Source organism: Macrotis lagotis, chromosome 3, assembly GCF_037893015.1.
Source record: "Macrotis lagotis isolate mMagLag1 chromosome 3, bilby.v1.9.chrom.fasta, whole genome shotgun sequence".
NCBI lineage: Eukaryota > Metazoa > Chordata > Mammalia > Peramelemorphia > Peramelidae > Macrotis > Macrotis lagotis.
Window position 1 is genome coordinate 211,942,363 of NC_133660.1, and position 17,738 is coordinate 211,960,100.

Here is a 17,738-nt window from a genome sequence, read left to right on the forward strand (position 1 = left end):
TCTGGGGAAGAGTCTGATCCCATTCCTCTACCTTGAATGGTTTGGGAAGCAGCTCAGGCTAATTTGAATAATCCAGTCAATTAACCTTTAAAGAGATTCACAGGGATCGAAGGGAATCTTGAGGGAGAGTGAAACAAGACCTCTGTTTGAGCTACTACTATTGTAGGAAGTGCTGCTTTGGATGAGAATATGCCATCTGGCTGTTAAGAGGAAATTTTATCAGACTATGGAGTCATTCAGAGAAACTAATATTTGGGATGGAGTCCCATTTGGAAACTTCCAAGAGAAGTGTATTCCTGAACATTGGGTGTGGTCCTATCAGACAGGAGGTAAACAGAAATGCAGTACAAGGGAGAAATACAGAACAGTTTATTGAGAAGTAGATATAGGAAAAGTCAAGCTTCTACTCCAAGAAGAGGGAGATCTAACATTATTATCCATTTCTGTGAGATTGGCCTCCAAATGACTTCCTATTGAAGGTGGCCAAAGAGGAATGATACTACCTGTTGGATGACTACAGACTGAATAATATTGCACAGGTCAGTGAGAAAACTGTGTTGGAAAGCAGAAATGACAAGTGATGACCCACCATTTTCTGAACACGACAGGAACTGCAGATCAGTTGCACCATCTAGATGTTCTGAAGTGCTACAGAGGAGAATGGAGGGGGTAGGGGTAGGGGAAGAAGAGAAAAAGAAAAAATTTGTGTAACTATGTGTAACTAAAAATTTGCCTAACTATTATATATTTAAAAGAAATAGTGAGTTGTACATAATAGATTTGCAGTTTCATGTACAACAATCTTTTAAAATTTATGCTATATTATGGAAATGTTTGTTTTGTTCTATAAATTAAAAATAAATTAAAAAAATAAGAACTATAAAAAATATATTTTTTTTTAAAGTGTCAACTATGGGAGCCCCAGTAGAAGATGTTCTTAGGAGCTACATTAGAAGCAAAGCCTGTTGGAAGCTTTATTTATTTATTTATTTACTTGACTGAATCTGTACAGACCTCTGAGGAGGCCTGCTTATAGGGTCATATCTTTATTTTCCATGAGGTAAGCACTATATCTCCATTTTATAACTAAGGAAGAAACTGAGGCAGATAGAAATTGAGTGACTCACCCAGTGACTAAAAGCTAATAATTGAATCAGAATTTGAACTCGGGACTTCCCGATTGGAAGTGTAATAATGGTCCACTGTTGCCACCTAGCTACCTGGAAGAGCAAGGAACTAACCACTAGGGGTCAGTCAAAGATCTCAGTCCCCCAGGATTCACGTTCACTAGACACATTGATTTCTCAGTGATTTCCCTGATGATTCTTGATGGTTCAGGATCACTACTTACAGGACATTAGAGCAAGAATGAATTAAAAATAACAAGAAGAAAATGGGTGAAGATGGAGAGAATAGTTATTTGTTGGAGAGAGATCAGAAGACAAGGGCTGCATCGCCTTCCCTTGAATGGTTGAAGCAAATGTGGATTTTGTAATGTTCGTACCAATCGGATCTAGTCCAACATTCCTTTCTGCACAATATATACAAAATATATCAGTGCAGGGAATACTGAAACATCAGATCCAGGTTAATATTATCTATCTGAATTGTATCAGCTGTGAATGCCTCTGGTTCCTATTACTGAAAAAGTCAAATAATTGAATATTCCAAATTGATTTTGGGGGAGGAGGGTGTCAATGAATTAGAAAGTAACATTTAAAGTAGAAGGGTGTTTGCCCAATGTCTGCCCTATTGTAATTTCTAACATCTATTATAAGGAAAGGTTGTAGCAGATCTATAGGATGGAGGTCTTGGGACAACCCCCCCCCCCCCAAACTGTGTATGCCCCTTGCTAGAGAAACAGAAAGGTTTTATACCTATCTTCTATCAGTTTAAATATCTAGAGTTTTAAAAGGACTTGGAACTTTCCCCATCTCAATGCTAATGGTCCTTCTGCTTCCTCCTCAAGAATAACTTGGAGCCCTATTCCTTCTTGTCTTAAGGGTTGAGCTGTAATTCCTCAGTTGACTTTGACTCAAGTCCTTGCTTCATCAGTTTATTGTATGGTGAGAGCCTGACCTCAGGTTATGTTTGGAGAGTATCCTTCCACAATAATGACAACTTTAAGTCTAACCTTTCCTCGAAGCCCCAAGAATTTGTTGCTTGGAAGCAGGTCCACTACTATATCAAGTTTGTCTTTAGGTCTTACCAATTCATTTATTATTTATGTCTACTTAGAAGGGTACACAAGAATGATTAAGGGGTTCATCAGTAGAAGACCTTAATTAGCTTTGTTATTGTCAAAACCATTCTACCATAAAGGAGACTAACACAAGCTTCAGTAGTTTGATGATGGAGACAGATTGTGGTATCACAAGGAGCCAGCTCTCCCTCCCAGCTTCCATAAACAGAGAGCTGAGGCTTGATCATGTCCTCCCTTGTATTTTTAAAGGAGATACCACCATTTTGAAACTAAGCAGTTAAAAGTTGTCACAAAGTCCCAGAATCAAAGGGTTTGAAAGGACTCTGCAAGGTCCACTTGTCCAACCTGTACCTAGCCAAAGATGATTGTCCTCTTTTTTTCTCCCAAAATCCTCTTACAAATCATAAGTCAACTTTCCAAGATGAGTGATTAGATATAGTCTACATATATTATCTAGAGAACATATTGTACAGTATTTAAGGAAAGTGTCATACTAAGAAATAACCTTTTTCACCTTCTAAATGTTATGAATAAGTTCTAAACCTATACAGGACTTAAGGAGACTTTCCCTTGAGAAGATCAAATTATATACAGGATTATATACTACCTCAGTTCTCATTTACAGTATTCCAAAGCAAAAATAATGAAGAGTGGTAGTGAAGAAGGAGAAGAAGATAATAATAATGATGATGATTCTAGGAATTAGCACAATTCCAGTAATACTGTTTAATGTTTATTGACTGACTAAATGACTGATAGTAGATAAAAACCAGCTTGGGAGCCCCCTTTCCCTAGAATAAAGAGTAGCATGTAATAAAGATTTGAAACCTAAGCAAGCATCACAATCCATCTATAAAATATATTTCCATCCATAAATTATATTTTGCTATAAACAGAGCTGTTCCCACAATGCCATAGTAGACCAATCTTAAGAAGAAAGCATTTAGCCAGTTTTTCAGAGGGGGGTGCATTCTTGTGCTGAATATGTAAGGGAGATATGATTACTGATTACTGAGACGGTTAAGCACAAAACTGTATACATGCATAAAGAAGACTGTTGGAGGATACCAAAGAAAAACACTTGAGGAAATATGCTTAGAGACTAGCGTAAAGGTTTGGAGTGTATTAACGGGAATGCTCAGAGCTGCAGACATGTGAGGAAGCTAGACTTCATCATGTCCTTTAATTTCCAGCATTTACAACTCTTGAGACTGCTGGGGATGGAGAGTCAATCATGACTGAACAACAACAACATTGGGATCTGATTCCCAGTTATTTTCTTTAAAATTGAACCTCACTCCCCCTACCTCCCATTTCTATATTGATTTGAGATTTCTGAAGTGCCTTCCTCCTAGCAAACCTACAAGGGAGGCAATACTAATGTTATTATCCCCATTTCATAGAGAAAGAAACTGGACTCAAAGGGCTAAACTGACCTTGCCAAGATCACACATCTAATACATATGGGACCATGCATTTGAAAGCATGTCTCCTGACTTCAAAGACTTCATTATTTCCACAATACCACTTTCGCTTTCCTTGTTACCTATACTAGTTATATTGATAAAATCATCACTGTCTCTCCTGTAGGCCACAATGTTTTCTAAATTACAAATTTTGTTTTCCAGACATAAAGTTCATCATCCCACTGTTGTTTCCTATAATTGATTCGGTGTTTTTTTTTTAAGTATCTGTTTCATCTATGATCTTCAAGTGGAATTAAGTTTTGCAAGCTGCCACAAAGAGCTACATTCTGTCATAAGGCTTGACAGGTAATTATTTTGTAAAGGCTCACTTTTTGATAGCTAAAAGGACATCCAATGTTTTCAATTGCTTTCTGGCTTTAGAAAAGCAGTTTCTTCCTTGTGTTGATGTTAATGTTCTAGAGCTAATCAAATGTAAAAGGAAGAAAAAAACAAAAAAAGATTATATTTTGCTTACAATATATACATTTGTAAACAACCAAAATCAGAACTGGAAAAAGTCCTCTGTAAAGATTGTTTTGCCTTTCAAGACGTTGAGCCAACAGCGTGCAAGTTGATTGGCCCCTATTCAAAGTGAAATCAGTAACTTTGTGTTGTAGAAGTTGGGTTTTCTTCTCCACATTTGAACTAGAGAAGTAAGAGCAATGTGAAGGAAACATTTATGGGAAGGTATGCTCAATATATACAGTTTTGTGGCTGGAAAGGACAATACTCCATTAGCATAGCTGTGAGGGTGTTGTGGGGAAAATTGAGATCGCAAACAACCCACGTGATTGGCAGGAACATCAAGGTTCTATTTTTCTCTTTGAATCTAGACCACCATTCCCCCCTCTTCGGAAAAAAAAATCTTCCAACTGAGATGATGTTTTCTTTCTTTTTTTAATCTTTCATGTTGTGTGACATCTGGTGCCTGAGTTTGGGAAAACAATTTAACAAACTGTTTTAGGCATCTGCACCAGTGGAGGGAGTACCCATGCCGATGAGATACATTGGAGAATTGAAGTATTCAGGATACATACACAATGATTTATTCAAGGAACAGTTATTTCCCAAAGGAGCAGGATAGTGCCATAGAATGAATGAAGAACTGGATTTGGATTCACGAATCCCTTGGTTTGTATCCCATCTCATATATGTTCTGGTTGTGTGACTGAGCAAGTCACTTTAGTCTCAATTTCCTTTTTCATAAAATAGGCATAATCACAGGGTTGTCCTAAGGATTGAGTGAAATAATACTTTAGCAAATGAGAATACAGTTTATGAATCCTAAAGCACTGTGTGCTTTCATTTTTATTATATTAGATTTCTTTTGAGATCCAGTACATTCCTATTTTCTTATTAGCTATTTCAAATTAGACAGCCCTCAGATATTTCTAATTTAACATGTCCAAAACAGAACTCATCTTTCTGCATATATTCCCTATTTCTGCTGCGAATACCATCATCCTCCCAGTCAACCAGCTTCATAAGCTCAGAATCATTTTAGTCTCTCCCTTTTTAGGGAACAAATTCTTGATTCTACTGTGATATCATTTCTCTCATGCATTCCCTTCCACTCCTTCCACTGGCATCTCTAGCACTCTAGTTCAAGAATTCATCAGAACTTGTTGCACTAGGCTCCCAATCATTCTTGCTTTCAATTTCTCCCTTTTCCAAACTATTCCCCACACAGCTGCCAAATTAATATTGCTAAAGTATAGATCATTTTGCCTCATGGAACTCTAGCTCTGTATTGTCTTTAAGAACAAATGCATATTTCTCTGACAATTAAAGCCCTTCACAATTTGACTAGCTTACCTTTCCTTTTCCTAAAGTCTGACCATATCAACCATTCTACTCACTAAACTCCAGTGGCTCCCTATTACCTCTAGGATCCTATATAAAATCCTCTGTTAGACTTTGAAAGCCTTTCATAAACAAGTTCCTTCCTTTCCACTCTTCTTCCACCTTATTGTCTTCTCCCTACTCCATAATCCAGTTACACTGATATTTTTGCAAGTCTTTGCACAAGACTTTTCTTCTGGCTGTTGTCCATGTCTGAAATATTCCTCCTCATTTCCACCTCCTGACTTCCCTTGGCCCTGATTTTCTTCCAAGTCTCAGATAAAGCTTTGCCTTCTCCAACTAGTTTCAGAACTACTTAGTTTTAGTTCCTTAACTTTGAGATTACCTTCAATTAATCATATCTCCCTATATAGCTATGTAAAAAAGCTTTCTCTGTCTCTACTGCCCCTACTCAAAGACTCTGTCTCTGTCTTTGTCTTTCTGTCTCTGTCTCTGTCTCTGTCTCTGTCTCTGTCTCTGTCTCTGTCTCTGTCTCTCTCGCTCTCTCTCTCTATATATATATATATACATATGTATATACGTTTCTCTTTGTCTCTCTGTATCTGTCTCAGTCTCTGTCTGTGTCTCTATATCTCTCTTTGTCTATTTTTCTGTCTCTCTCTCATTTGTATATAATTGTTTGAATTTCCTTCCCCTTTAGACTGTGAACTCAATCAGAGCAGGAACTTAGTTTTTTGCCTTTTTTCAGTATCCCCAGAACAACATGTGGTGCCAGACACATATTAGATGCTTGATAAATGCTAGCTAACTGACTGACTTCATACACTCCTTCTCATATATATATTAAACAGTTCACCTTCATCCCTTTTCTAAGGTTGTCTCCAGTCCTTGAAATATACCCCCTCCTTTTGACCTCTTTGAATGGCTGGCTTCCTCTAAAGCTCATTTGGAGGACTTTCCATATTGTGTCTCCAGATATTGCCTGCTCTGCCCTCTATATTACTTTTATATTTACTTTACATATATGGGTGTACATATATATATATGTAATAAATATACAGAAAATATTTATTTTACACCCCTTTTATTAGACCATAATCAGCACCTAACAAAATGCATGTAAATAATAAATATATAATAAATGCTTATTAAGTGAATTGGTTCATTGAATGAAATTCCTACCACATACAGAACACTTTACTAGGTATAGTGAAGGGATAGTTATTTTGTTTGTTTATTTTCCAATTACATGCAAATATAGCTATCAACATTTATCTTTCTGCAAGTTTTTAAATTCCATCCCCCTCTATTTACACCCCCTCCCCATGGCAGCAAACAATCTGATATAGGTTGTATATGTAAAATTGTGTTTAGAATACAAAAAAAAACACCTAAAAAAAAGAGTACAGAAAAAAACATAAAAAGTTTTTGCAATGTGAACTGAGAATGCTTTGCTCTGCATTCAGAATTCATAGATTTTTCTTTGAATGTGAATGACATTTTCCATAACAGGTTTCTCAGAACTGTCCTCCATCACCGAACTGTTGAGAGGTGTTGAGTCCACCATAGTTGCTCATTTCACAGTGTTGCTGTTGCCGTGAACAATCTTCTGCTTCTGCTCACTTCATTCAACATCAGTTCATATGTCTTTGAAAGGATAGTTTTTTAATATGAAGACTTATATAGTCCCTTCCCTCATTGCTGAGATCTTTGGGGAGAAGGGTTACACACATCTGAAAAGTTTCTTTTCTTATTATTCATCTGCGTGGGCACTTTAGCACTCCTATCAGTATGGAGTACAACCCCTCTACACCTTAGCAAATATTTTAATGGATTGCTATGCTAAAAAAAATCATATTGTGGTGACCCAATATGCAGGGTTAACCTCTCTAAACTACCTTGTCTGGTCTTCAGATGATGGACACACAATACACTGAGCCCCTACTCAAAGACTTTGCAGTGCAGTAGAATCTGCTGGAATTTGCTCTTCATTAGGATTTGAAAATACTCTTAGATGCAAACACCAGAAAGGATGATACACAGTAGAGTATTTAGTGAACAGAATGCAAGCCTTGGGTTCAGAAAGACCTGAGTTTGAATCCTACTTATTGCATGAGCCTAAGCAGGTAAGTCCCTTAACTTTTGTGCCTCAGTTTCTTCATTTATAAAGTGGGGGATAATAGCATCTACCTTACAGGGTTACTATGAAGATTGAATAAATTAAGGGAAGTGTTTTGCAAGTCTTAAAGTTCTATATAAAAACTATTATTAGTAGTGTAGTAGGAGGAATACAGAGAACTTCATGAAAGGCTTTAAGAAACAACAATAATAGCTAATATTTGTTTAGTGTTTTAAGATTTTAAAAGTATTTTATAAAAGTTATCTCAAATGATATGCTTTCCTACAATACACCCCATTTTGTTGTTGTTTTGACATTTCAGTTATGTATGACTCTTCACGAACCCATTTGGAATTTTCTTGACAAACTATGGAGTAATTTGCCATTTCCTTCTCGAGGTCATTTTACAAGTAAGGAAACTGAGGCAAACAGGTCACACAGATAGTGTTTGAGGCCAGATTTGAACTTATGTCTTACTGACCCCTGCCCTGGCACTCTATCCACTGTGCCACTCATTTTACAAATGAGGAAACTGAAGCAGATGGTGATTCAGTGAGTTATCCAAAATCAGACAGCTAATAAGTGTCTGAGGAAGGATTTGAACTCAGATCTTACTGAATCTAGTTTGGTTCTCTATTAGACCATCTAGCTGCACTTCACAAAAAGTTCAGTGATTTAACTGCAAAGCTCATGACTAATAAGTCACAAACCATATTAGCATTCAGCTTATAAGCAGATATTTTTATACTGCAGTTTTTGATGAAATGTTTCTTAATCAGATAATCAGGACACTGAGAGTGTTACCACACTGAGTGAGCCCAAGTGTTGGATTGATGGGGTTTAGGAAGGCAGCAGAGCCCTGAGGACCTTACCAGTTTCTTCCTGACTTTGAAGCTGCATTCATGGAGCCCATAAAGGCACAAGGAGTCAGAGAAAATGAAAAGGTAAATGTTGGAGAAGATGTGGGAAAATTGGAACATTAATGCACTGTTGGTGAAATTGTAAACTGATCCAACCATTCTGGAAGGCAATTTGGAACTGTATCCAAAGGGTAATACAACTGCACATACCCTTTGATCTAGAAATACCACTTTAGATCTATATCCCAAAAAAGATAAAAGAAAAGTGAAAAGGATCCATATGTACAAAAATAGTAGCTCTTTTTTGTGGTGTCAAAGAACTGTAAATTGAGAGGATGTCCATTAGTTGGGGAATAGCTGAACAAATTGTGGTTTATGAAATTGATGGATGCTATTATACTATAAGAAATGATGAGCAGGCAGATTACAGAAAAACCTGGAAAGATTTACATAAACTGATCCAAAGTGAACAGAAGAAGGGGAACATCAAACATAGAAACAAAATTGTATATGATCAATTATGAATGACATTGCTTTTCTCAGAACTACAATGATTCAATCAGTATTAAAAGACTCATGATGGAAAATACTATCTACCTCTAGAGAAAGAAGAGTGAAGTTCGAATAAATGCAGATCAAAGCATACTATTTTCACTTTTTTTCTTTCTCAGGGTTTTCCCCATTTGTTCTGATTCTTCTTTGTGACATAATTAATATAGAAATAGGTTGAATATGATTACACATGTATAATCTATATTAGGTTGCTTGCTACATTGGGGAAGAGAGAGGAGAAGGAGGGAGGGAGAAAAAAATTGGAACTCAAAAATCTTACAAAAATGAATGTTAAAAACTATCTTTACTTGTAATTACTGTACTATTAAGTGCAAAAAAAGGAGAGTAGAATTTGGAGCCTGGCACTGGTTAGGCTAACTTTCCTGAGTGAGGAAAAATATATTTAAAAAGCTTTGGACCATTTTTAAACTCATGTTGTCAGGTCCATGACAGCTGCAACCTTGACAGCCTTTTCTAAACTTTCCCCTACTCTCTCCAATGTGCTTGTGTCAAAGGTCACAGGACCCTTGTGGTCAGAGGCCATGGGACCCTGACACAGAGGATCCTAAAGGAAGTGGAGCAGAGCTGTGGCATCCCAACCAGCTGTTTGTTGGGGGCAGCCCTGGTACACAAGCAGCAGGCTAGACTCGCCTCTTTGCCTTCTTGGAACCTGTCCCTGTTTCTCCCTCCGGCTCAGCCTCAAAGATCTTTTAATGAGCTGGGAGACCAATGCTGAAGAACGTCAAACAGCTGCTGGGTGGTGGCGCCTGGAAGATGGGGAGAACGCTAACAGCTCTGAAGGTCGTCTGAATGGAATGTGTTCCAATCTGAGGATCATAGAGTAGAGTTGAAGGCAGATTTAATGAAAATATCTGTCAATTATTTGGGGGGAGTCACAAAACCCTAGGATTGGCCGTCAAAGGGACTTTCAAAACAAGCCATTAGGTTGGGCTTTGATTTTAAGCATCTTGACAGGTATTATTATTATTATTATTACCTACTTCTAGATAAAAATCATTTTGCAGAGACTTTCTGAAGCTTCTCTCCACTTAATTTCTTATTTCTTCTAGTTGCCTAAATAAAAGAAAAATTTCTTCTGAATGAAGAAATATTCCTCCTTATTTCAGTTCGACCTTTTAAATTGGAAAGTGGAATGAACTGGAGTGTTTTTTTTTATTTTTTTCCTTATTCTTTTTCATCTTAGGGTAAAGATAAGTGGGCATCCCCGGGGCTCTGATTGATCGGCTTCCTGCCTCACATATGTCACCATTCCAAAGGAGAGGCACAAGGTTTCCTGGGAACCTTGCCACATGGGGCTCTAGACTACAGCCACCAAGGGAGTATCATTAATGTCAACTATTCTGTGATAAGAGGACTGTGCTGAATGCAGTTAGCCCTGGACAATGGAGAACCACAAATCAGGTCTCCCCGACGATGTCATGACTTCTTTCCTTTGTAGCATGGGATTGATTTTTAACATCTAGAGCCTTGCTGCCTGCTAGTCCTGCAATTAAAACCAACCAGGAAATACAATCAGATCTTTGCTTACTGCTACTACACAACAATTCTGCCCAAAATAATAATGATAATTTACGTTACTGGAGTGTTTTAAGGTTTATAAAGTACTTTCCCCACTCTTGTGAGTCAGAGGTGATGTTTTCTCCAATATACAGATAAGAAAACTAAGATTCTGAGAGATCCAACAACCAATTTATGACCATGCAGTGAACATCAGAGCAGATGCCTCTCTAATCATAGGATTGGAAATTTCAGAGTTGACCAGAACTGGGATTGATCCATACCCTTTCCTTTCTACAGGTAAAATATTAGTGCCCCATTTTGCAGATGAATAGAATGATGTATTCTATTCATCTGTAATGAATTTGTTTCTTGTTTCTTAGCACAGTGATCTTATACCATAATTATAATATATATGTATATATATACCATAATTATGCTGGTTCCTCTTTGAAAATCAGAGGCATTAGTCATTTATCAAAGTAGGAGCAATGAATAGAACACTGGCCTTGGATTCAGGAGAATGGGAGTTTGAATCCAACCTCAGAAACTTGCCATTTCCTAGCTGTGTGACCTTGGGTAAATCACTTAACCAAGGTCATCTCCAGTCATCCTGATTTATACCTGGCCAATGGACCCAGATGACTCTGGAGGAGAAAGTGAGACTGGTGGTTTAATATAGCCTCACTCAAATCCAATTCACATGCTTGTCATGGCATCACCTCTCTGATATTGTGGGCTTCTTCAAAAATGATGGACAAACATTATTTATTATTATTATTATGACAATTATATCTCTCTCCCTAATTTTTAAGTACATTATCTGAATCTGTTTTTTGCTTTATCAATGTTTTACTATATTTTTATTGCTTTCATTCTCTGACCTAGCTCTAGTGCTAGTAGATGGAGTCCCTACATGTTAGTTGCTGCTACTCTTAGGGTTCTAGGCAGGGTTGTACTGGTAAAAGTCTAACAGCTGGTTCTCTGAAAAGCAAAACATACTTTAAAGTTTAATTTGTATTATTTTACATTTCCTCCATCATTTTCTTAAGTCTAGACGATCAACAAAACAATAAACTATCTCTGATCTTTTAGTATGTGCCAATTTCTGAGGTATAAATACTCACATTGAAAATTTAAAGGTCAGTTTTACCAAGCCAGAGCAATCTCGTTCCAACACAGTTCTCGTTCTAGAGATAATCCCATTAGTGGCTAGGCTCCTAAAACCACTCCAGTCCCTAAGATTTCCCTTTTCCTTTATAATCAAGCCAATAGACTTGGTTCTTTGGCAAAGGCATTTATCCAAATGGCAGAACAGGAATAGCCATTTCAAAGCATTTCCCCCTCATTTAGGAGTATATTCTCCCCTTGATATATACAGAATCCATTGAAGATGAGGGATGGAGAGTGGGCACAAATTTAAAGTACAATAATTATGAGACACTTCAGTAGTGAATGCAAGTTGCCCAAGCAACAACTAACTTTGGACCACCCAACCTCAATGTCCTTTCATTTACCAAGGGTCCTCTTGGAAGTTTGCTGTAGGGCATGGCATCGGTTACTGGTGAGTCACTATTGGCAGAGCACAGTTTTTCTTGTGGCAGAGTTAGCTCAAATGGGTTTGCTCTTTGAAGGACATTGAAGCTTGGCTGAACCAGTCAATCCATCGCTGTGCTGAGGCAAGCAGTTTGTTCAGCTGTTGAGTTGGCTTCTTAATAGACCTGGATGCTGTCAGGCTGGACCATGCAAGTTACTTAGTCTCTGGACTATTCTCAAGGTCTAGTGAATCTGCCAGAAGGGCCCATCTGCTGTTCTCTGTGGGCTCACTCTTCTTTGGGAAGCTCCAAATTTATCTGCAATCTTGACTGTGAGGGGCTCTTTCCTTCAATTGGAGTTACTATGCTCTTTTTAGCTATAATACCACTATGCTCTTTCAATTAACCAAAGTCCTTAGCTTAAGACTCTCCTCTTTGTTTCTTTGAAGTCAAAGAAACCTTACTCTTAGGACTCTCACTTCCCTGAACGAAAGATTAGAAGATTCTGTTCTTCTATTCAACAATCCTTCCTGAATCAGGACCTGTTCCTTCAGTCATGGACTTCCCCTTAGCTTATAGTAATAAAATCCCAATTTAGACAGTTTTATTCCCTAGATTCTTATTGGGATCTTAAGCAGATGGATGGCTAAAATAAAGACAATTGTGATCTGTTCCATAGAGGTCAGTTAATTGTCTTAGAAGATCTCTTTATGTGTAATTGAAATGTTCAAGTTTTGAACCTATCTTAAAGAATAGAATATTTATGTATGATGTCATGGATAGAGTATCTGTCCTGGAGTTAGGAAGCCCTGAGTTCAAATTTGACCTCAGATGTTTGACACTCACTGTATTACCTAACATCAAGGGGCAATTCCAGTCATTCTGATTCATATTTGACCACTGGACCCAGAGGAGAAAGTAAGGCTGGCAACTTAACACAGCACCCCCTCAAATCCAGTTCACTTGCTTGTGATGGCCTCACCTCTCTGAAGTCATGGTCTTCTTCAAGAAGGAAGGGCAAAGTCCAGAGGGAAAACTATGGAGTCTGAATGCAGAGTACAGCATACTATGTTCACTTTTTAACACTTCTTTTATGTTTTTTCTTTCTTTCTCTTGGTTTTTCCCCTTTAGATCTAATTCCTCCTTCACTACATGACTAATATGTAGTGGTGGCGTAGTGGACAAAGCATCCGCCCTAGAGTCAGGAGTACCTGAGTTCAAATCCTGTTTCAGACACTTAATAATTACCTAGCTGTGTGGCCTTGGGCAAGCCACTTAACCCCATTTATCTTGCAAAAACAAAAATAAAAACAAAAAAAGATTCTATGTATACAACTTTTAGATTGTTTATCATTATGGGGAGGTAGAAGGAAAGGAAGATGGCAGAAAATTGTGGAAGTCATAAACTTGCAATGGATGAATATTGAAAACTACCTTTGTATGTAATTGTATCCAAAAATTACCCAATTGCGTGTAATTGGAAAAAGTGAATTAAATTAAATTAATATTTAAAAAGAATAAAGGGCAAAACCCATCACTTACACAAATATGTCCCAGAGAAGGTGCAACACATTTTATACACTATAATATAATACAATATGATATGATAATCTCTCTTGTACACATCCCATAGATAGAACCCAACCAATTTGTGCCAATTTGAGTGAGATTCACTCTCTACAAAAGATACTTTGATAATTTCTCCCCCTTTGTTTTCTAGGAGCTAATGCTGAGGCACTGGGATTCCAAGTACTGTTGTTCCTGATCTGACACTATGGGCCACTCCAGACTGCTTTTCTGACTTTCAGAACTTCAATATTATGCATCCTCCAGAGCATCCCTCTGTAATGCTGCCCTCTTTTTCCCTTCTCCCATTTGTGAGTTCCTCACGGGGTATATACTTTGAGGAGGGACCCAGGCATGCCAGCTTTCATTCTCTTCCAGGCTATGCTTCAACTTTTTGGACTTCAACACTATGCCCTGGAGCTGGGCTAGTTCAGTGATTCATCAGTCATTAGTACCATACCTACAGAAAATTTCCAGGGGACCCTTTAGAAAAAGAAAGGTGAGGGTTCTTTCACCTCCTAACCCTAATGCAGCTTTCCAGATCCCTTTTTCTGTTTTCTCCAGTTGAATTGTAAACACCTAGAGGTCAGGGACAGACTTTATCTTTGCCTGTATTTTATCCCCACAATGACTGACACATAATTAATGCTTCTTGCCTAGGCTTGCCTTGAGTATGCTCCTTATTAACAACGAGTTATCCATACTTGCTTAAAGTTATGCTTAGAACAGTTGGTACAAAACATTTCCCCACAAACTGAGGGATTATTCTCCCTTGCACACTCACTTTGGTGATCTAATCATCTCCATGGATTCAATTCTCATCATTTTGCAGTGAGAAAGCTAGGTGTAGTTAGAGCGCCCGGGGAGATCGAAGTTTAAATCCAGCCTTAATGATTTCTTAACTTGTCTGCCTCAGATTCCTCTTTTCTGAAATGAAAATCACAGCAGGACTTACTTCACAGGGTATTCATCTAGATCAAATGAGATCATATTTGTGTAGAACTTAGTAGGTGCTTAATCATTGCTTATTTCCTTTTTCTCATCTTCTTTCCTTTTCAATATTCTTAACCTTTTTTTCTCACTTCATCTCCTGTTGCCTATTAGACATAAGGAATGTTGTCTCTTATTAACTTATTCAACATTGAACTCAACATTTTCTGCCTCCTTGCTTCCTAACCGTTGCTACAATCACCATTCTTCCAATCAGATGACTCTCAACCCAGGTGTCATTCTGAACTCTTTACTCTCAGCCACTATATGTAATCAGTGTCTGAAGTCTGTTGATATTATTCCTGAGATACCTCTCATATACTTCCTCCCCTTCTCTCCTCTGACACAGTCACCACCTGGTGCAGATCCCCCTGACTTCATGTCTAGACTAGGCATTAACCTTTCTGACTCATCTCCAGTAGTCCTGTAAAAAAAAACTATTTTGGGGGTGTGTGGCAATGGAGTTAAGTGACTTGTCCAAGGTCAAACAGCTAGTAAGTCAGTCCAAGGTCATATTTGAACTCAGGTCCTTCTAACTGCAGGGCCAGTACTCTATTCATTGCACCACCAACTACCCTTCCAATAACTTTTTGCTTACCTCTCTTCAAGTTTCCCCTCACTCCAGTTCATCTTCCACTCAATTATCAAAGTGATTTTCCTGAAGTGGAGGTCTGATCATGCCACTACCTTCCCCTATTCAACAAATTCTAGTGGATCTCTATTATTTTTAGGATCCAAAATAAACTCCTCTATTTGGATTTCAAAACTTTAAAATCTGACCCCTTCCCACTTTTCTAGTCTTCTTACACCTCTCTCCTCCATGTCCTCTGTGATTCAGTCTTACCATCTCTCAGTTCAATGAATTTTCCTATCCTGCAATGAATGCTCTCCCTCCTCATCTCTGCTTTGTGGCTTCCTTCAAGTCTCAATTGAAATTCTCCTTCTGCCAGAAATCTTTTCTGTTTCCCCCTTCATATTGGTGTTTATCCTCTGAGATGTACCCCAAGTTGTCTTGTTTGTCATAGTTCTTTGCATATTCTCCCTCCTTCTTTGATCATATGTATACTCTTTGAGGGAAGAGACTTGTTTTTATCTTTCTTTTTTCCCCTCAGTGATTAGCACAGTGATTGGCATATAAGAAAGAATTTAATAAATGTTTGTCAGTTTGACTTTATTTCCATTCAAAGAACTTAAATTAAGCCTAGTACCAGAATTTTAGAGGAGAAAAGCATTTTTGAGACCATAGGATCATGAATTGAGAGTTGAAAGGGGCCTTTAGAGATCGTCTAACCCAATCTCCTCATTTTGCAAATTAGGAAATTGAGGCCCATTGGGGTTAAGTGACTTTTTCAAGGTTGGCCAAGTAGTAAGTGACAAATCTAGGTTTTGAAACCAAGTTTTCCATCTCTAAATCTAGTCTGTTTTCCACTGCACAGTACCACCTCTATGATAATTTAGGCCAGCTTCCAGCATGAAATTGAGATAATTTCATACAGAGCCCATCAACTGTCCTTTCTGTTGTTAACAGAGTTTGTTTCAAATGAAGTTTATAGAGATTAAGTATCTTGCTCAAGGTTGTACAGTAATTTAGTGGCAGAGTTGGATCAGAAATGAAGCCAAGACTTTTTCCAACTTTATCATGATCCTTTCAAACTCTTTGACTGAGAAATTATTGTACCGGTTTCTGTATTCTAAGACCATTGCTTTTTTCCTTTCAATAAGTTCCATTTGCTCTTATATTTTGCAAGTTGTCTCCTTCACAGCATCTAACATCTTTATTCACAGTTTATGACGTTGATTCAAAAATGAACTTAGTTGAACCAATTACATATGCTTAAGGTCCCACGTGGAAACTGATAATTGATAAAGTTTTCAGCAGATAAAAGAGGCTATAATGAAATCATCCTTATTTTATGATGCTTCCCTATATAACCAGTACTATACAATTAAATTCTTATCAATTTTAATTAAATTATTACATCTGAATACCTTAATATACCAAAATTTATCTAACCTATATTGTTAGCTTCTTGGGTTGCTACTAGTTTTCTCAATTACAAATAATGCTGCTAAAAAAGATTTTATTTTTGTTATTCTTACCATGAGCTGTTTTTTTGAGAGAGAAAGCTTGATGCAATAAACAGAATGCTAAATTTGGAGTCACTGGTGTTGGATTCAAATCTCAACTCTGTCACTTACTTCCTGCATCACTTTGGGAAAATCATTTAGACTGCTGCTTTGTATGATACTGGAGGTCTTTAAGCCTACCACTTTCAACTTTCATAAACAACTAAGAGTAATTTTACTCTATACATGTTTCTGTGTAAATCCTTTGTTCCTAGCTTCATGTAAATTAACAAACTGAAGTCCTGGCCTATTTTTGCAGCACCCAAAACTGAAGAATGAGAGTAATTAAAAATGCTGTATAGGAATGACCATCAGCATTCTGTTCAGTTCATCCAGTATCCGGACTATGCCAGGATGTAATTACCATCAGATTTGTATAGATCACTTCCATCAAGCAATAGGATCCCTCTCATCAGTATACATCTAGTGAATGTATCCTGGATGCCATTGGTGTTAGGTGGGTTCCAAAGTAGAGACTTCAGCCCCATTAAAGGTCAAGGAATGACTCCAAGGGGCCCATCATTTGCATGATTAAGGAATTAGAAGGTAGAAAAGTGAATTATATCTCAAACTTCAATTAAGAATTGGAGTACTTCCTGCAGTCATCTATGGGTTTATCTCTCACATAAATACTGTACCTCCTTTATTGTTCCCCTTCATTGTTCCTACCTTGCCCTGGCTTCCCATGTGACTACCCTGAGCATGGGCCCTAAAAAAACCAATAGATTTCAGATTGCCTTCTGGGGGGGAGAGGGACCAGCAGGGGAAAAAAGTGTAAAATTACCAAAAAATAATAGGTAGAAACTATTATTGTATATAATTGGAAAAATAAAATATTTATATAATATAAAAATTTAAAAAACAATAGAACCTAATCCAACCTAGGTACCCCCAGCTCCTTATCACCTTGTGCCTGCCATAGGTTCCTCCCAGTGAGCAGAATCCTTGCTTGAGGAAGTACCTGGTGAATAACAACAGATATTGCATTTTTCAGTAGGA

The 17,738-nt window shown here is 37.6% G+C and overlaps 2 long non-coding RNA genes across 3 annotated transcripts in view; one reads left to right on the forward strand and one right to left on the reverse strand.

Moving 5' to 3' along the window:
• The first annotated feature begins 1,249 nt into the window (after positions 1-1,249).
• LOC141516406 (uncharacterized) lies at positions 1,250-14,418 on the forward strand. 2 transcript variants are annotated; one of them, XR_012476692.1, is made up of 6 exons: positions 1,250-1,587; positions 3,832-3,975; positions 4,634-4,800; positions 8,371-8,535; positions 10,208-10,821; positions 13,777-14,418. It is a non-coding gene; the product is annotated as an uncharacterized LOC141516406 (long non-coding RNA). The 2 variants fall into 2 exon arrangements; XR_012476691.1 differs by lacking the exon at positions 4,634-4,800 and having other exon boundaries at positions 13,777-14,416.
• Positions 14,419-14,468: 50 nt separating this feature from the next.
• LOC141516407 (uncharacterized) overlaps positions 14,469-17,738 on the reverse strand; it is a 32,396-nt gene continuing 29,126 nt past the window's right edge. The window contains exons 2-3 of the long non-coding RNA XR_012476693.1: positions 17,646-17,700; positions 14,469-14,549 (exon numbers count right to left, since the gene is read on the reverse strand). This is a non-coding gene — a long non-coding RNA (uncharacterized LOC141516407). The remainder of the gene's footprint in view (positions 14,550-17,645; positions 17,701-17,738) is intronic.